Here is a 16,331-nt window from a genome sequence, read left to right on the forward strand (position 1 = left end):
ACCCAACTAATAATCTCATAATCAGCGTTGAGTGACAAACTGAATGTGCAGTATGTCTAATAGGCAGCGAGCGAGGGAAAGTGCACAAAGAGAAGGCACGAGAAAAGAAGAGAAAAGCACGAGAAGTATTCTGATGTTTGTTTCTGACAGATGAGGGATGCCCCCTATTGACTTTGTCAGGGAAGCTAGAAACAGGGGTAGAGAGAGGAAAACCCGAGAGCAACGGTGACTGCAAAATGTGAAGAAAATAACCAGAGTGCCAGCAGTCTCACTTACAACCACAATAGTAGGAAACGGGTTCCTGAGATTATATGGACAAAAGAGAGACTCGGCCTGAAAATTCAGATAGCCAATATATATTAAGGTTTTAAAATATTCATTGCACAGGTTGGAAGGGATAGAAGGTTATGTGAGTATTTGGCGCCCTCACGAATGGAAAATTCTCTCTGAATAACAATCAGGTTGTATAGAATCAGACGTATAATGAAGACGGAGATGAGTGGTAGCTGGTTTAAGCTTCAAAAGACAATTTTCTGTAGCCCGGAAAAGAATCAACTATAAATGTAATAAGCTCAATATTTTAAGTTAGACACAAAATACATTTTTAAAAATTGTGTTGAATAATGTTTAAAGTTCAACATGAGAGAGAGTAAGTGAACCATACTTGTCCCTTTTGTGCCTGTTTGCAGTGTACTCTATTTGGTGCACTTTTATTTTGCCATCTGTATTTATTAACTATTAACCAAATTTAACATCTAACAGATGTTATGCAAGCTACACTATACGACAGTGGTGTCAAATATGAAACTGCACTACCACATAGGGCACTAAACAGTTAACTGTTACTACCATGTTTTAATTTCTTTAAAGTGGTTGATTCTTTTTCTTCTAAAAATATTCTGCTTAAATGAATTTCCTGTTAAAAATGATTTTGCACACTTGCAGCATGACGGCATCTGCGTCCTGCGCATTGAAAAACAAGTCATATGCAGCACAGTGTGTCTCTTGGTCTGTGATCCAGTGTCCGTGAACGAGTGTCCGTTGGGGAAATCGACCACCCTGGGCACAGTTGTGTTGGAGTGAGTAATGAGGCAGGCTTTCCACGATGGCTGATAGAGGCTCCCATTAACAGCCATGCTTCAGGGTATTCTCTGTCTCTGTGTTGTGGAATGGAAATGAGATCTGATAGAACCATGTATAATTTGTTGTCACATCAAAGTGACACTTATTAGCTTCATTTCCTTATCATTGTTACATCTACAGTACCTCTGGGTAAATATTTCAGTAGAGCAGGCTGCTGCTAGCATGCTTTTGTTATGTGCCTCTAAGTATATCAGTACTCAGGATAACTTTCATTGATTGTAGTTCTGTAACAACTGCTTAGAAAAATGTGCCTTCTATTGACGTGCTTTCAAATTGGATACAATGAACGCGTTTTAACCCACAAATAGATTTCCCGAAAGCGTACATATACCGCTACTGTTGAGTCTTAAGGAATATTTTGCTGTCATTTCCCTTATTCCTCCGTGTGTCATTTCTTTTCATCACCGTGGCTGATAATCTTATTAGTAATATCGTCCCGCAGTATGTAAAAGTTTCTGGAGCTACGCTGGAAATATTTTATTCATCAGTCGTCATTCTCACATAGACACACATGTTTGCTCATGCACAAAGATGTGCAAGCAAACACACACACACACACTTTTTTTTTTCCATTAATCTCACAGCTATCCTGAAGTGGATTATTTTGAATTTATCCAACAGCCCTCTTCATATCTTTGTGACTTTGAATTGGGATATTGCAGGATGGACCACTATCAGAGCAGAATTATTTTTCCCTCAACTCCAACAGAGAACTGAGCATTGAAGGGGTATATTTTACCATTGCATCTATAGATGTGCAGCATTATAACTCATGAGTGGCACCTCATTTCACACAGCCTAATGGCTTGACACTGAGAGCACACTGGGGATCCAGGCAAGGGAGCTTCCCTTCATTTTTGTGGTCTAAGTTTTATGAGATACAAGGATTAGGGTTGATTGAAAGTCACAGTCAGCTGCTGCACAGCCCTGTAGTGTGTAAAAGGTTTTACATTAAACTTCCCTCATTGATGACTTAATTCTATTAATGATACACAGGCAGGGTATGTTATATTATTTTATGTTTTCACAAATTTTGCAGGCTCAATTTGCTGTGCTGAATAAAAACCTGACAAGTCAAAGATAAGTTCAGATGTGGGTCTTTATACTTCTCCCCCCTCATCCCAAAAAAAAAAAAAAAAAAAACCCAGACTGCAGCAGCCATGTGATATTTAACTGATTTAGATAGAGAGAAGCAGACACTGAGGCACAGTCTACTCTACAGTGAACTTATCTTACCCGCCTGGATGTGACAGACAGTGTAGCCCTCCAGCTTAGTTGTCATACACTGGCGACCAGTCAGTGCTCGTCAGGTTGCATGATTGTATAATTGTGTTGTGACACCTTGAACCCGCCGGTGGTATATAACCATGTTAATTTCCTGATAGCACACAGTGGGCCGTTGGAATCAGAGTTATGATGGGTGTAATTTGTGCCTCCAACGGCAGAGTGAAAGGAGCGGGTCATCAGCAGGATAAATACAAATTAAAATTGATGCAGGTCTCATTTCTGCTTGACCAGTTTGTGTTGGGAGGCTGCAGAAAGCTAGGAATGGTGCACTTGCCATTTGTGCCATTTGGTCTTCCATTTCAATTCAGAGCCTGAAGGCAAAAACTCAAAATCAAATGTACCTGCCGAAAGATGTGCCGCAGTACCACAGGCTTGATAATAAAGCTCGGAAGGTTGGAAATGCGGCTGCTTTTATAGTTCACAAACTCAAGTTATGCCTCTATTAAGATGTTTCTCATATAAAGTTTGTAACCTCTAATTTCATGTCAAAGCTGTCCCCAAAAATAAATAATATTAAAAGGAAAGGAGAAAATAAGAGTGGAGCAGACGTGCAGAGGTAGATTTTTGATATTTTTCCAATATCAGTAGGAAGATTGAACATTGGACACTTTAAATGAAAAGCTAGTCATTTGTGAAACAATGTTTGAGTGACAGCTTCATTTTGATTTTTGTATTAGCTGTTTGTTGCTGTCTCGGGGTGTATGTGTGCCTGAGTGTGTACTGGTGTGCATGTGTGTGTGTTATACGTCCAACAGAGCCAAAGAGGCATCCTCCTGAACTCCTGTCACTGCTTCTCTGACTGGGAGTTCAAGAGCTCTTCATTACAGCCTCTGCGCATCTGAGGGAAAGAGAAACAATGCTTAGAGCCCAATGCACATAACCTTTCCATTCAATCAGCAGTTCAAACTGTCTCCCACTACTGAAAATCATTCTCTATCCAGCTAGTCAAGTGCACCACTGAGTCAAAAAGCCTCCTATCAAACGTGGCTAAAAATATCTTCCAACAGACAGAAAACTAAATGATAATTTCAGAGAATAAATACTTTGACTGAAACTTTGATTGAAAATGGTAATGACAACATTTAAACTGGTGCCTATGCATTACCCTTCACTGTCTGTGTAATATGTATATTTTACAAAAATAAGCGGTAAAACTAGCCTGACAGCACAATGCCGACGTCAAACAAAGGCTCTTCAGTAATGTTTTATACAAATCCACTGATATAATAATTATACTATCCCCAGTCTTTAGTGGAGGTTGATTGTTCTTGCTGTGAGCTAACACACTTAATTGTAGTATGCAAATGAGAGCAATTACAAAGCTTTTAGGTGAAGAGATGACAGCTGAGGTTGGTTTTATTGGAGGCCTCACCCAGTTGTCATGGAAACCACATAGAATAACGCAACTGTCAAACGGATATAATCTCATGATATGTCCAAAAATTGCCTCCGCTCTACTTTTTTGTTACCACGAACCAATCCATATGAAAAAAGAAGACTCTTTGATTACTGAGCAAATTGTCAATTTGTGTTTGTGCGAAACAAAAGGAGGGTTCGTTTGAGAGAACGAAATGTTGGAATGGATTCAATTTCCAAAACGAAAGCTTCATAAGAATGTAAAATGCGCTCGTGCACACACAGTCCGAAATGCTTTGAGCTTTTTGTAGTGTCAACAATTAGACACATGTATCACAATGGAATTTATGACAATTATTTGAGGTAATATCGTTTTTATAGCAACTCATTCAACACTCATGTCATGTTATTACTGTGAAGTATATGGCTCAAATAAACAGGCATCCTTTTTTAAATTTGATTTATTGATACAGCATATGATATATAGAGTACTAATATTTGACAATTAGGAAATCATTCTCAGATTTATCGTCTGTCTACACTCAAACAGAATTGGGTTTATTTAGGTGAGTGCTTATTGTCAGTGGAATACAGTCACCTTTTCAGTCAGCTGATCACGTCACCACCCTAATGATGGCGTTGATGACTGTCATTGTCTACAACATGACACTGGACTCTACCTTTCCAATTAAAATCATCACTGCTATTTTTCGCAATGCATCATTTTGTTAAAAAAAATTCTCCATATTGCTTTGTGGTGAATTTGCGCAAATATTTAAATGATATATTATTTGGTACAATTTTTTTTATCAGTGCAAAATTAGACATTCATAGTTCCATCTTTGTTTATCATAAATTACAGCAAATGGCACAATCAATGCCGCTGGCACGCAAAACAAGAAGTTGCGGTTTAAATTTGGTCAAATTTTCTATAACAATCTATATTACAATTACTCTTGTGCAGGCTTTCATGAATTAAATATGAGTTGTGTCTGAGAATGAGATGTTATAGAGGTAAATGACAAGAGGCAGCCTGTAATTGAGGTGGTGGCAACATGGGCCTACTGAACTAATCCCTGACTCGGTCATGTGATGGGCTGTTCACCAATGGCACGAGTTCTTTTCACCACAAAGCCAGGGCAGCTGGGAAAATTGATTTCTCATCTGAGCTGTATTTGATAGCTTTTGAAATCAAAAATTGAAATTAACTAACCTACGCCCCATCATTACAAAAGAGCAAATTAAACTGTGCAACAGCGGCTCCTCCGAGCTCTAGAAGCCTGCGAAGGAGACAAATGTAAAGATGCGAGCTTCTCGGCCCGTGACTCTCTCTCTCTCACACTCAATGCCCAGAATAATATTAAAAACAACAAATCAACTGTATTATTGTCTTCTAATGACATATAAAATCACTGAACTACAGCTGTTAAAAAAAAGAGAATCTATAGCACAGTTGCCTGATGTGAGTGATAGTAATTATCTTTTATTCAAATAATAGATTTTGTTATGTGTTTTGCTTTGTGCATAACATCTTATTTAAATTATATTTTCTGCAAATATTATAATTTTCATTTTTATAATTTAGAAGACAAAATAACACAATATTTAATCAAAAGCACTGTATAAATAATCAATAGATAGAGTAAATGTTTTGAGTGCAATAACTAAACTATAAGTTCAGTTGATTAGGCAGCTTCTCCAAATGCACATTGGTCTGAGTCCTGGTAAATAACAAAGTGATTAAATATAGATTTTCAAATAAATTTTGAAGTTATATTTAGTTACACTGGGAATGAATTTAACAAGTACTGCACGACTGTCTGCCGAGCTTGGAACAACTATGAGTGACTAATTTACTATTCATTATTAGAACAATGCAAACACCAATTTAACAAGCATTTAGGAGTAAAACCTCTTTGTTAGAGTGAGTAAAAGTGGATAAGACGTGAAGCGAAACAAGGTGGCTGGTTGCGTTGACAAACGACATGCAGAAACAGATGTTCCTGCAGGTGGACATGAAGATCAATAGGCGGTGGAGAGCAGCTAGATAGTTACCTGAGCTGCTGGAACTTGTAGCAGATGTTAAACAGACTGATGCCCTGGAAGGCTGATCAATGGACAGGAGGCAGATGGAGGAGAACATGGAGGAGTGCTGGGAGGCGCTGTTAGCAGAGAGAAACATAAAATAATGGGAGTCACATTTGATATGCAGATGGGCGCCTGTCCACAATGTTAACCCATCAACACAAAAATAATAGGCTTCAACTTTGGGGAAACTTAAACTTCAGCCAAAACTCCACTCCCTTCACCCTGTTCTGTGTCATGCTAATTACTGGTGAATTTACCTCGTCAAATTCAGGATCCTGTAAAGCTGATTATTTGTCCTGTATCATAATTCTAAACAGGCAGGTTAGGGCACTGTGATGACCATTATCAGATGTGAGAGAGAAAAAAAAGAGATTCAGCAGTTTTTCTGGGCTAGAAACTTCCCTAATTAGCAGTGGTAAGAGTTAGTGTCAGGCTGTGATCTAACAGACTATCACCTTTACCTCCCATTAGTGAATTAAATACACACTGAAAATCCCAAAGCATCTCTTGGCCCTCACTACTGGGTATAACTAGTGCATTATCAATCTTATTTTACGAGCACATATGACATATGGAAGGATTTTTTGCAGTGTCGTAGTGGAAAATACTTCTCAGGTATTTTACAAATATAATAACCAAGAAACAGAATTTAAAATACTCATTTGACAGCTCGAGCAAAACACATAAATTCCATTTAGTGTACGACACAATGTTTATCATGCAGCGAGAAAATTATGTTCTTTAAAATCAACCTTGGTTTGCAGTTAGTAGCAGGTGCAACGTCTGTCTCCGTTCTTTCCCCAAATACTGTACACCTGCATGAGCACACACACAAGCTTGCACGCATACACACACACACACACACACAGATCTTCTGACATCCGGCGTCCCAGTGGCCTTGCTGTCCGAGAAGCAACTTGAACTAGGCGATAACCTGATAGACTTTATCTTGTCTTCCCTGGGTCTCAGTGAAGCCTGAAGAAGACACTTCAACTGCACAGCATCCCCCCCGAGTCCTAACCTTCCCCTCATCTCTCCTCGTCGGCATCGGTGCCTGAGAGCTGTCAGCGGCCTGTTGCTTATTGATGTTTCTGCATGTTTTATGTCTTTCTGAGATATGACGGCCCTGACACAGTGCTGATTTCAATCAGCTTGCCACATACCGCAGAGAGTGACAGCTGGGGAAAGTAAGAAGGACAAAAAAAAAAAAAAGAAAAAGAAAAAAAGAATTGGTTGGGATGTCATTGGCTCAGATCAGCTCCGGCCTTGTCTCTGACCGGGGATTCTCCTCCCTTCTAATGAAAATGTTTCATTCACATCTCACATCTCATGCCTCCCTCGCTGATGAATTCAATAGAAGAAAAAAGAGAAACGAATGGTGAGGGAAAGAAATTCAGCTTTTGTCAGATTGGGGAGGCAAGAAGAGAGGATGACCCCTGAGCCAAAGGTTTTGACACTGCATCAATCCCTTTAGGGGTGAGGCCTGCTGGACCAGCTCTGGCTGAAGATTACTTCAGCACATCTGAGGGATGGCTGCTCTATCTATTTCACACATTCTATGCAGAGGAGAGCCTTGTATGCTTTGGATCCTGAGCTGCCCAGTAAATTAGGTCTGAGATCATTCCATGGAATGAGGGGAGCTATCCAGGGCAATTCAACCCCAAACCATTGACAGAGAGCTTACCGAATCCCTGAAAAAAAAAAAAGAGACACATCTAGTCCCCTTTTCTCTTTATGATACAAACTAGAATGTACCGTGGGTAATCCCAATAAGGCTCTTTACTTGCAAATTCAAGTATATGCACACATGTACCGATAAGACGCTCCCACGAAGCTTTCTCACATACGTGTTATTGACAAGCATATCATCCATTCAGCTCTCTGCGCTTTTGTCCCAATCTGAAGTAATATCTTTGACTTATTAGGTGGTGTGATGCTAAATATGATATGGTGAGTGATAATTGTAAATTCTCATTAACATTTCAGGCTGCTGGGGATGTGAGAAAACCTCTGGGTCATACATATTGTACCGTTTTATATTGCTATGTTACCCAGAATAACGTATATATATCTAAAAAAAAAAAGGATGATAAAATATGTATGTTACATTTTTCGTATTGTTAAATTATTCTATTTGTTCACTAACAGCACTTCTTGATATATACATGTTTAATATTGAGTTGAATATAGAGTTTTCCTCGTCTCTATTTTCTGTACTGTTATCTCCGACTTTAACTTAATCTGAATTGGACTTTAATGTAAAAAACAAAATCTCCAAGATCTCATAGTCTTTTCAAACTTGTGTTTGTCTGAATCTGATAAAGCTCAATTTATTCACTTCTGTTTTCATTGAGAAATATCAAATTAATAGCTCTAGTCGGGGTACTTTACTTTGAGTGCGCAGTCATATTTCACTTTCAGTTTTTTTTTTTTTATGGAACACAATTACTGCGGCCATAATGAGATTCAAAACAAAGACTAAATTAGCTGTCATTAAATTATTTCAATTTCCTTACCCTAATAGAAGACTGTGACAGGTGTCATAGTTGCCGTTATGTTTGGCTTCGCAACATGTTATAATGGATAATTGATCCATCAAAAAACATCAAGCCAAAGCAATAACTGGCTTGAGACTAGCGTACTGAACATGCAGAAAATCGAATTTAACCCCATGTTGACTAAGACACTCCCTTGCTCTGTCGATCAAGCATGTCTCTCTTTGACAGCTCTGTTCGCATGTTGTTAAATAATCTAAAGGGAAAAAAGAAACATGAAAGAAAAAGCAGTCTCAGAGGAACTGTCACAGAGAAAGGAAAATGCCATGGGGGGCGAGGAATGCCTTCAGTCGCACAGCTTTTCACATTTTAATTTCAGTCTGCGGGACTGACTCATGGTAGCGCCTGAGTGAGTGGGTCCTGGGAGTCAGGGCTCGCGCTGACCCCTGAGCATAGACAAGCCCAGAGAGATGTCAGCTGAGAGCTCCTGAGGATCACCAGGCTGCCAAGCGCTTTGAAAGCTGCTGCCAATTCAGCCTAAGTTTCAGCTGAATGGTCGCCACAGAGAAGGGGAGCGACAGCAATAAAAACAGGTTGCAAAAGGAAGAGAATTTGCTTTCAAAATGTATTTGGCCTTTGACCTTGCATCCAACCCCATGGCCTCTGTCTTTGAAGCTGAGCATATTTTTTGAGAGACATTGAAAGAGGGGAGGGTTTTAGGGGTGGACTTGGGGCCTGTCAGTATAAACATATTAATAATCTGACAGCTTCATCTGCTTTTGAGGGCTAGACTTGACAGCTTCACAATGGCCTGCGCTGTAGTCCTTCTCGTACATGTCTAGCTTTCCTGTCTGAACAACACAGAGAGTTTATTAAGACATCACACTCCTGTGAAGTATTGATTTTACACCAGTCTCTGTCACTTACTGTATTAGCCCAAGCAAGGGCTCCAAAATAAACTATGACAGCTGCTTGTATCCTGCTGAATATGTTTGAGAGAACTGCTCAGTTCAGGTAAATTTGCTTTTTATTTTGTTGTACATCTTTAATGTAATATCGCCTGACCAAATTCCATGATCAAACATGAACACACATCAGAAAAATGCTTTGATTTTTTCTTTTTTTTTTTTAAAGAGAAAATTCAAAAATATTTGACAGCGACAAATAAAAGGAGAAACGAAGTAGAGAGGAGATTGTTGCAATTAAGTTTCTGCAGCTCAGGAAAAGGAGCGAATGCTATCTTGAACAAAGGAGGGGGATGTGCATCTGCCTGTGGAAATGCGCCCCGCCTCTCAGACAGTGGGTCTGTCCATGGAGAGACAGAGGGAGAGAGGGGTCAGAGGGAGCACAGGTAATTGAGGTGTCCCCTCCCCTCCCGTTTTTTCCAGGGCTTCTCACCCCATCCTTTCACCCCCCACCCTATCCACACAGCGGGCACAATTACGCTCCCCATCACCCCACCAGCTGGCCCCCGTGATCCCACACTTCTTACTAAACGCGACTCCATCGGCCCCTTCCCTCTTAACCTCTCAGCACCCGCTCTGGGGGAATGGTAAGGCTGCACACAAAACTGGGGAAAAAGAACTCAGACAGTTCTACTACTTTTAACACTTTGCAAAAAAATAAAAAATAAAATAAAATAAAATTATATTTATAAATGAAGAAGTTGAGCTATATATGCAGTTTGTATTGAGGATTAAACTGGGCTTATGGCAGGGGTACTGAGGCATTTCTGAGTGGGACATACAGCCACTCTGAAGAATAATTTAACTGCAATAGAACGACTCTATTAAATTTAGGCTGTAGATTAGTTATAGTAAAATATTGCCATACAAGGTAACAAGACACTGCCAATGTTGTGATAATTAATTTTACACTTTAAATGAGAAGAAATCTGACACATTTAGAAATATTTGAAGAAAACTGATAAATTCTACTTTCAATGAGAAATAGCTTGTCCAACATCTAGCCTGCTGACAATTTAAATCAAACTGTAATAGCCATCAACATGTATGTTAATTGAGTGGCTTGAAATAGATTTCAACACCCGAGTGTCAGTCTCATCATATTTCTCAAACACGCTCCGAGTGTCTCTTGATAGACAGTGTTTTCACTCCATCCCTTCACATTAATGAGTGGGAAGGCTCTCCTGTGCGTTATTACCTGAAATAATACCATATGGTAAAATGTAAACAACATCTGCATATTCATGTCATAACTTCATCTGTTTAATTAGTTCCAGCAAAGCAGTTTACCCTCTGAGGCCCTTCCTGTCAGAGCAGTGATGGTAGAGCCGTGCCCTGCTGTCGGTCCTGACAGTCCTCCATTGTTCAGTTGACGCTCCTGCCCTGTCTGTTTAATGCCAGGTGCATCTTTACAGGCCACGGATCAGGTGAAGTGAGTTACGGAGCTTCTTTCACACTGATGCCAAACCTGACACATCCCTCTTTAGCAAGGAGACCTACCAATTATTTGAGGATATTCTGTTATATGTAAACACGGCTTGGTTAGAAGCCAAACTTTCACCGAATGACACCATCTCTGACATGCACCAGCCACTGTAAGCATACAGACATCAATATGTGTGATGAGACGCATCTGTTTTCACTCTAGATTGTCATGAAATAACGTGACACTCATCTCAGGTCAGTCATATGTGTAAAATAATACCAGATAGTGTTTATTTTTCTATTTTAAAAGCTGGCCAAGACTAGACTGATTCAACAGCTCATTGCCATGAAATATAATTCATAGTATCCTACGCTTCATAAATAGGTGGTCTTCGATACGTAACACTGCTTCACAATATTTTTTATGTATGTTTCATTTGGCAGTCACCATTTCTCTATATTATGAAAACAATGCTAGTACTGCCAGAAAATTCACGTTATTTTTAAATGTTGTTATTCACTTTGCTTTCTTTTTATTTTGGACATTTGCGATGAAAAGTCCCACAAACAAAGAAACAATAAAGAATAACAGGGCACTGTCGTATGAGAAGCTTGAGTGGGCATTCTCTAATTAAATTCTCCTTCATGAGGCACTCGTTTGTGCACAAGCATTAATACTTTTGACCCCTTGTAGCCTGAGCACTAACATGCCTGAGGAAGGGAAAAGAGGAGGGAAATGAAAGAGAAAAACATGAAGGAATATCTTATTAGAGGAGTCAGGCATGTTTTGGCCCTCGTTTCTTGATGGCTGCTCTTGGTGTCGCGACCTACTGGCGTCTAGCTAATACGACAGTGTACGCCATGCCATTGTTCTCAATCAATAACTAATTATCAAAGTACTGGCTCCGACTTGTATTGTCCTCTTTGCTTGGAGCCCCTTGTTGTGGACTGAAAGACAGAAAGGGGAAAGAAAGGGGAAAGGAGGGTGGCTTTTGGCTGCACAGTGATGATGCCGCCACAACATCCTCGCAAGCCTTTCAAGATACACTGTGCTGTCAGTTTGAATTAGCATCCCCTACTAATTGATATGAATTAGAACAGAAGAATTATTGTTGCTGCAGAATGTCATAACGATATCCTCAAAGTAATCATGGGAGACAAAAAGAGAACAGCACAAAACACACAAGCAGACCAAATAAGAAAAGGCAAATTAAGCCGACTCCTGCTAGGGACTTTGCAAACGAGGCTTCAGACAATGGGGAAAGAAAATTAGACTGCTACCAATCTGTATGTTTCATTATTTCAATCTTGTTTGCAAGTATGAACCATGATTTTAACTAAGCAGAAAGCATTCCTTTTCCAAAGAAAAGTTGTTTTATCTGTCAGCCATATCTTAACCATCAACAGGTTCAAACGCAGCACTCTAATCACTGACACAATGTCCTTTTATCACCTTGTCATTGTTAGTTGGTTTTTACAAATGAGCTGACTGAAATAGAGGAACCCAGTAATTCGTAGTTGGCAACACAGGGTGGATTGTGTGCTGGTGCCTGCCTGTCTCTGCACTTCCTAATGGAGTGGCGAGTCCTGTCATCCCACGTGGCAGCACAGTTCACTTCTCCGCAGTCCTGTTGGTGCCACTGGCACCAGGACACTGGGCCAAAGCCCCAAGGAGCCCGGGGGGTGGCTGGTGCCCCAGTGGCAGGCAGGGGTCAGCCTAGTAAAAGTGCTGCCCTCAGGACAGCGAGTCTAATCCCACAGCAAGAGCATGGCAGCTGGAGCGGCCCATCCGTTCAGCCTGTGTAATGATATCACTTGCACTGGATCTGATGTCTGACCTCATTACCAGAGTTTAATTGCGTTGCTAACAGAGTTTCAGTTCTTCTCTTCTCTGGCCTCTTTCTGTTTTTTGACAGCTCTCCAAAAGAATTTTTTACTCCCAAAATTAAATTAATTTTCTATACCTGTTGTCATGTTTACCATATGGTTATTCAAATTAAAAATAATACTGAGTCTTTATAAAACAGTAAGATTTTTCTTGAAATTGTAATCAGATAAATAATGTAAAATTATTAGGGCTGAGTATTATTAATTCATTTTAATATTTTGTGACACCTCCAGGAATTTAAGGTTAAAATCTATACTAATCTAATATCTTATATACTAATCGAAATACTATATGAGTTACACAGATACAACGTGCAAAAAGAAAAACAGCAATGTTTTTGTAAAAAATGACAGGTGGTTTTTGATGGGGGAATAATTTTAAATAGAAAGCAGTTCATTAACACCTTTTAAATATACCTGGTCCTTATCGCTTTGTGCTTATTACAAATGAGTGTGAAAAAGCGTCATTACATATGTAAGTGACAATGGTGTTGTTCACACTTTAAATTAGGTAAAGGTTTTTTTTAATTTATTATTATTATTGTTATTATTATTATTATCCATTGCACAGTTATAAGCAATGATTTCAATGTAACAACTTTACATTTAGAAGTTTTATATTAGGCTTTCACTCATCACATTCATGCAAAGCTACATGTTCTGGATAACCACAAAGGACTGGGCATTACATCTCAGGGGAAATATTTCTTTTCTATTTGTGCAGCCTGTTTTGATGCTTTGAATCCAGAAAAGCTGCCCCCTGCCCCAACTTGTTGTGAGACGTGCGACCTGAGAGCCAGCCATAACCTGCCCTCCACCATGCAGGAAATAACTCTCTTTCATGCCAGGATACCACATGAAATATGAATAATGAAAACAGACATAGTTGTGGTGTAAATAGGAAGCATGACTGGGGCTTGGTGCTGCTGAGAGCGTCTCTGTTGCCTTGCTATCACCAGCTCTCTCCCTCCCACACAGCTCAAGAGGTAGTGTCATCTTAGTTTCCTGCTCGGCGCCCAAGCTTCAGCCCTCTATAACCCACACACCCTTAGGACGCTACCAGTGGGTCGTGGGGTACGGGCCACCACTGTTAATGGGGTTGCTCTTTGAAAACATCACAACACAAGTAAACAGGGCACTCCATTGTGTATTAAGTGCAGTAAAACTTTGAGTAAAAGTATCATGGTGGGTAAAGGTTACAGGCAGAAGGTATTTGAGTGTGTGTGCAAACAGCAGTCTGTGTACAGGTGCTGTGCTGTATTGAAAATGCCTCATTACCACCCTTCCCGTTTTCTCCGGCTCATATAGTGTAGCAATGTGCCCTTGAAAACAGACCCCAATTAATTCTTTGCATTGTGCATGTGGATAGATTTTCCAATATTCTCATCATGAAAGAGCAATTATAATTCCATGATTCATATGCACACTCCATTTGAAGCAGCTATCCGCGCCCATTGTCAGTTGTCAGAGTAGAGGATAAACCATGAAAAGGCCTAATCCTGCAATGGGCAGCAGGCTTTAATGAGCAGACTGTCTCAGGCAGAGCCATGTGATACCCTGGCTGGGGCCAGACCAGTGCAACGTGGAGGTCAGCTCCTAATGGAGGGCTCCATGGCTTCCCCTCTGGAGAAGGGAGGAGCCCACTTACTTTGACCTGTTAAGTCAAGTTGCTCTCCTCTGACCCTCCAAAAGATGCCTGGATGTGGGAGATTGTCAGAAAAGCTACAGCACAAACAGCCGTGCTGCCTGCAGGCAACGGGGTTCACTAGAAATGAAAGAAAGAAAAAAAAGAAAACGGCAGCTCAGAACAAGAGACTGGAGCCTGTGAAAGATGTAAATTCAAAGCAAAAGCAGCAGAACTTTAACCTATGGGCTATTATGCAGCAAGTGAAACAGAGCTGCCGCTTGGAATTAGGGGACAATAGGGAGTTCAGGCCAGGGGCATTTAACCAATGGAAATCTAGTGTATCAGATCCCAATCTTAATGACATCAGTGACCGAAGCTTTGCAGAAACTCTGATCTCTGGTGGCATAAAGAAAGGGTCGTGGCCAGAGGGGATTAGCAAAATATATGGAAAAAATGAAAAAAAAAAGAGAAATATATATATAAAAAAGAAAGGATAATGAAAAGAGGTTATGAGAAACCAGGTTGAATATTATTGCTGGACTTCACTGAGATGCAGAGGGGAGGAAAAAGCTGTACAAATAGTCATGGGATTGCAAAGTCAATAATACGTGCAATCTTCACAGACAGAAAGCTATAATCAACAAAAATCCATATTGAGGGTGAATGCCAGAGTTTTTCAAAATGTCAGTGGAGTGTGTTTGCAGAAGGGCAGGAATGACAGATGAAGAGCAGGGAGGTGAGTGGCAGAGACACGAGGACAGGCGGACTATGTGCTGATGAGGTCCTGGACACAGAGACCAGGCAAAGTGCAGCGCCAGGCCAGGAGAGCACTCTGCCTCAGCCTGCTCCCTACAGAAAAGCCAAGAGGAGTCAGCAGTGCTACTGCGAACTAATGGGAACCGTCCACTTAAAATTCATAGGTTAACAAGACAGTAGGCAGCCTGGATTGCAAAATTGTAGCAAGAGTTATTTGCGGAGACACTTTAAATCGACAATCTTAGCAATGATAAAAATACTTTTTCCTTCCTGGTACGATGATAAAATACAATGCTTTGTACTACCAGGAAAAACAGAACAACTGAGAAATGGGTGATTGTGGACAAAGTGAGGTTTTTGTGAATCTAAGCACTTAAGTTGAGTCATTTTAGGGATATAGATATTTTCCATTTTCAACTCTGACAGAAATGCAGTGAAATGGAGGGGCCATTTTTTTCTTTTCGATTTCTGTCTCGTAAATCCTTTTCAAACGCAATTCCTATTCTTCTTTTGAGGTCTTTTAAGTCATTATAAATGTTTTCTCTCTCCCTCTCTCTCTGTCTATCTCACTCTCCCTCTCCCTAGCTTTAGTCTTCTTGAATAAAATAAGTGCAGATTTGCTGGAAATCAGTGGCTTTTGTGTGTGGCTGCAGGAGCATGGTGAAATGTTTGGACACTAATACCCATTCATTTCGGTAGCGCCATAAATAAAAGCTGCCAGCTATGCGGCTGCCGTGAAGTGGTATTCTTTGGTGCCCAGCAGGATGTCCTGTTCACATTAGCACAGCAGGGAAAACTGGCCGGAACAGCCAGACAACTAAATCAAGACATTGTCAACTTCTGACAAAATTGCTATAGGGGGGGAACCGGTTTTAAGAGGGACTGTGCATGTCTGGTTGTGTGCATGTTGCAGTGTGTATATGTGTGCGTTTGTAAGACGCAGAGTGAAACAGAGAGGGAGAACAAGCGAATGAGAGAACAAGAGAGGCGTGGGATAGATATATCTTTTCAAAATGCAGTATATTCTGAAAAATAATTCCTAACAGAGCAAAACCATGGGGCTGACATGAATGAGGAAATGTTGCTAGAATGGAGACAACAATGCTTTGATAAAGAAATAAAACGTAAGCCTTCATAAACGCTCATCTCCTGTTTTCCTCAATCCATGCAAAAATGCTTCTAAGGATCAATTTTCCAATGTGTTTTGTGTGTATTGTGCAAACTTTAAAACCGTGATATGATAGAACAGCACAGAAAAAATGCACCTGCACTGTGTTCTGAGTTTGTCATTGAGCTGGAATC

The 16,331-nt window shown here is 40.2% G+C and overlaps 1 long non-coding RNA gene across 2 annotated transcripts in view; it reads right to left on the bottom strand.

Annotated features, from left to right (window-relative positions):
- Nucleotides 1-2,166: 2,166 nt before the first annotated feature.
- LOC113744172 (uncharacterized) overlaps nt 2,167-16,331 on the bottom strand; it is a 69,655-nt gene continuing 55,490 nt past the window's right edge. Inside the window, exons 4-5 of one of the 2 annotated variants that reach the window (XR_003461319.1) lie at nt 5,842-5,948; nt 2,167-3,268 (exon numbers count right to left, since the gene is read on the bottom strand). This is a non-coding gene — a long non-coding RNA (uncharacterized LOC113744172). The remainder of the gene's footprint in view (nt 3,269-5,841; nt 5,949-16,331) is intronic. The other variant, XR_003461318.1, reaches the window with a different exon arrangement.

This window comes from Larimichthys crocea, chromosome XXI (assembly GCF_000972845.2).
Source record: "Larimichthys crocea isolate SSNF chromosome XXI, L_crocea_2.0, whole genome shotgun sequence".
NCBI classification, from domain to species: domain Eukaryota; kingdom Metazoa; phylum Chordata; class Actinopteri; family Sciaenidae; genus Larimichthys; species Larimichthys crocea.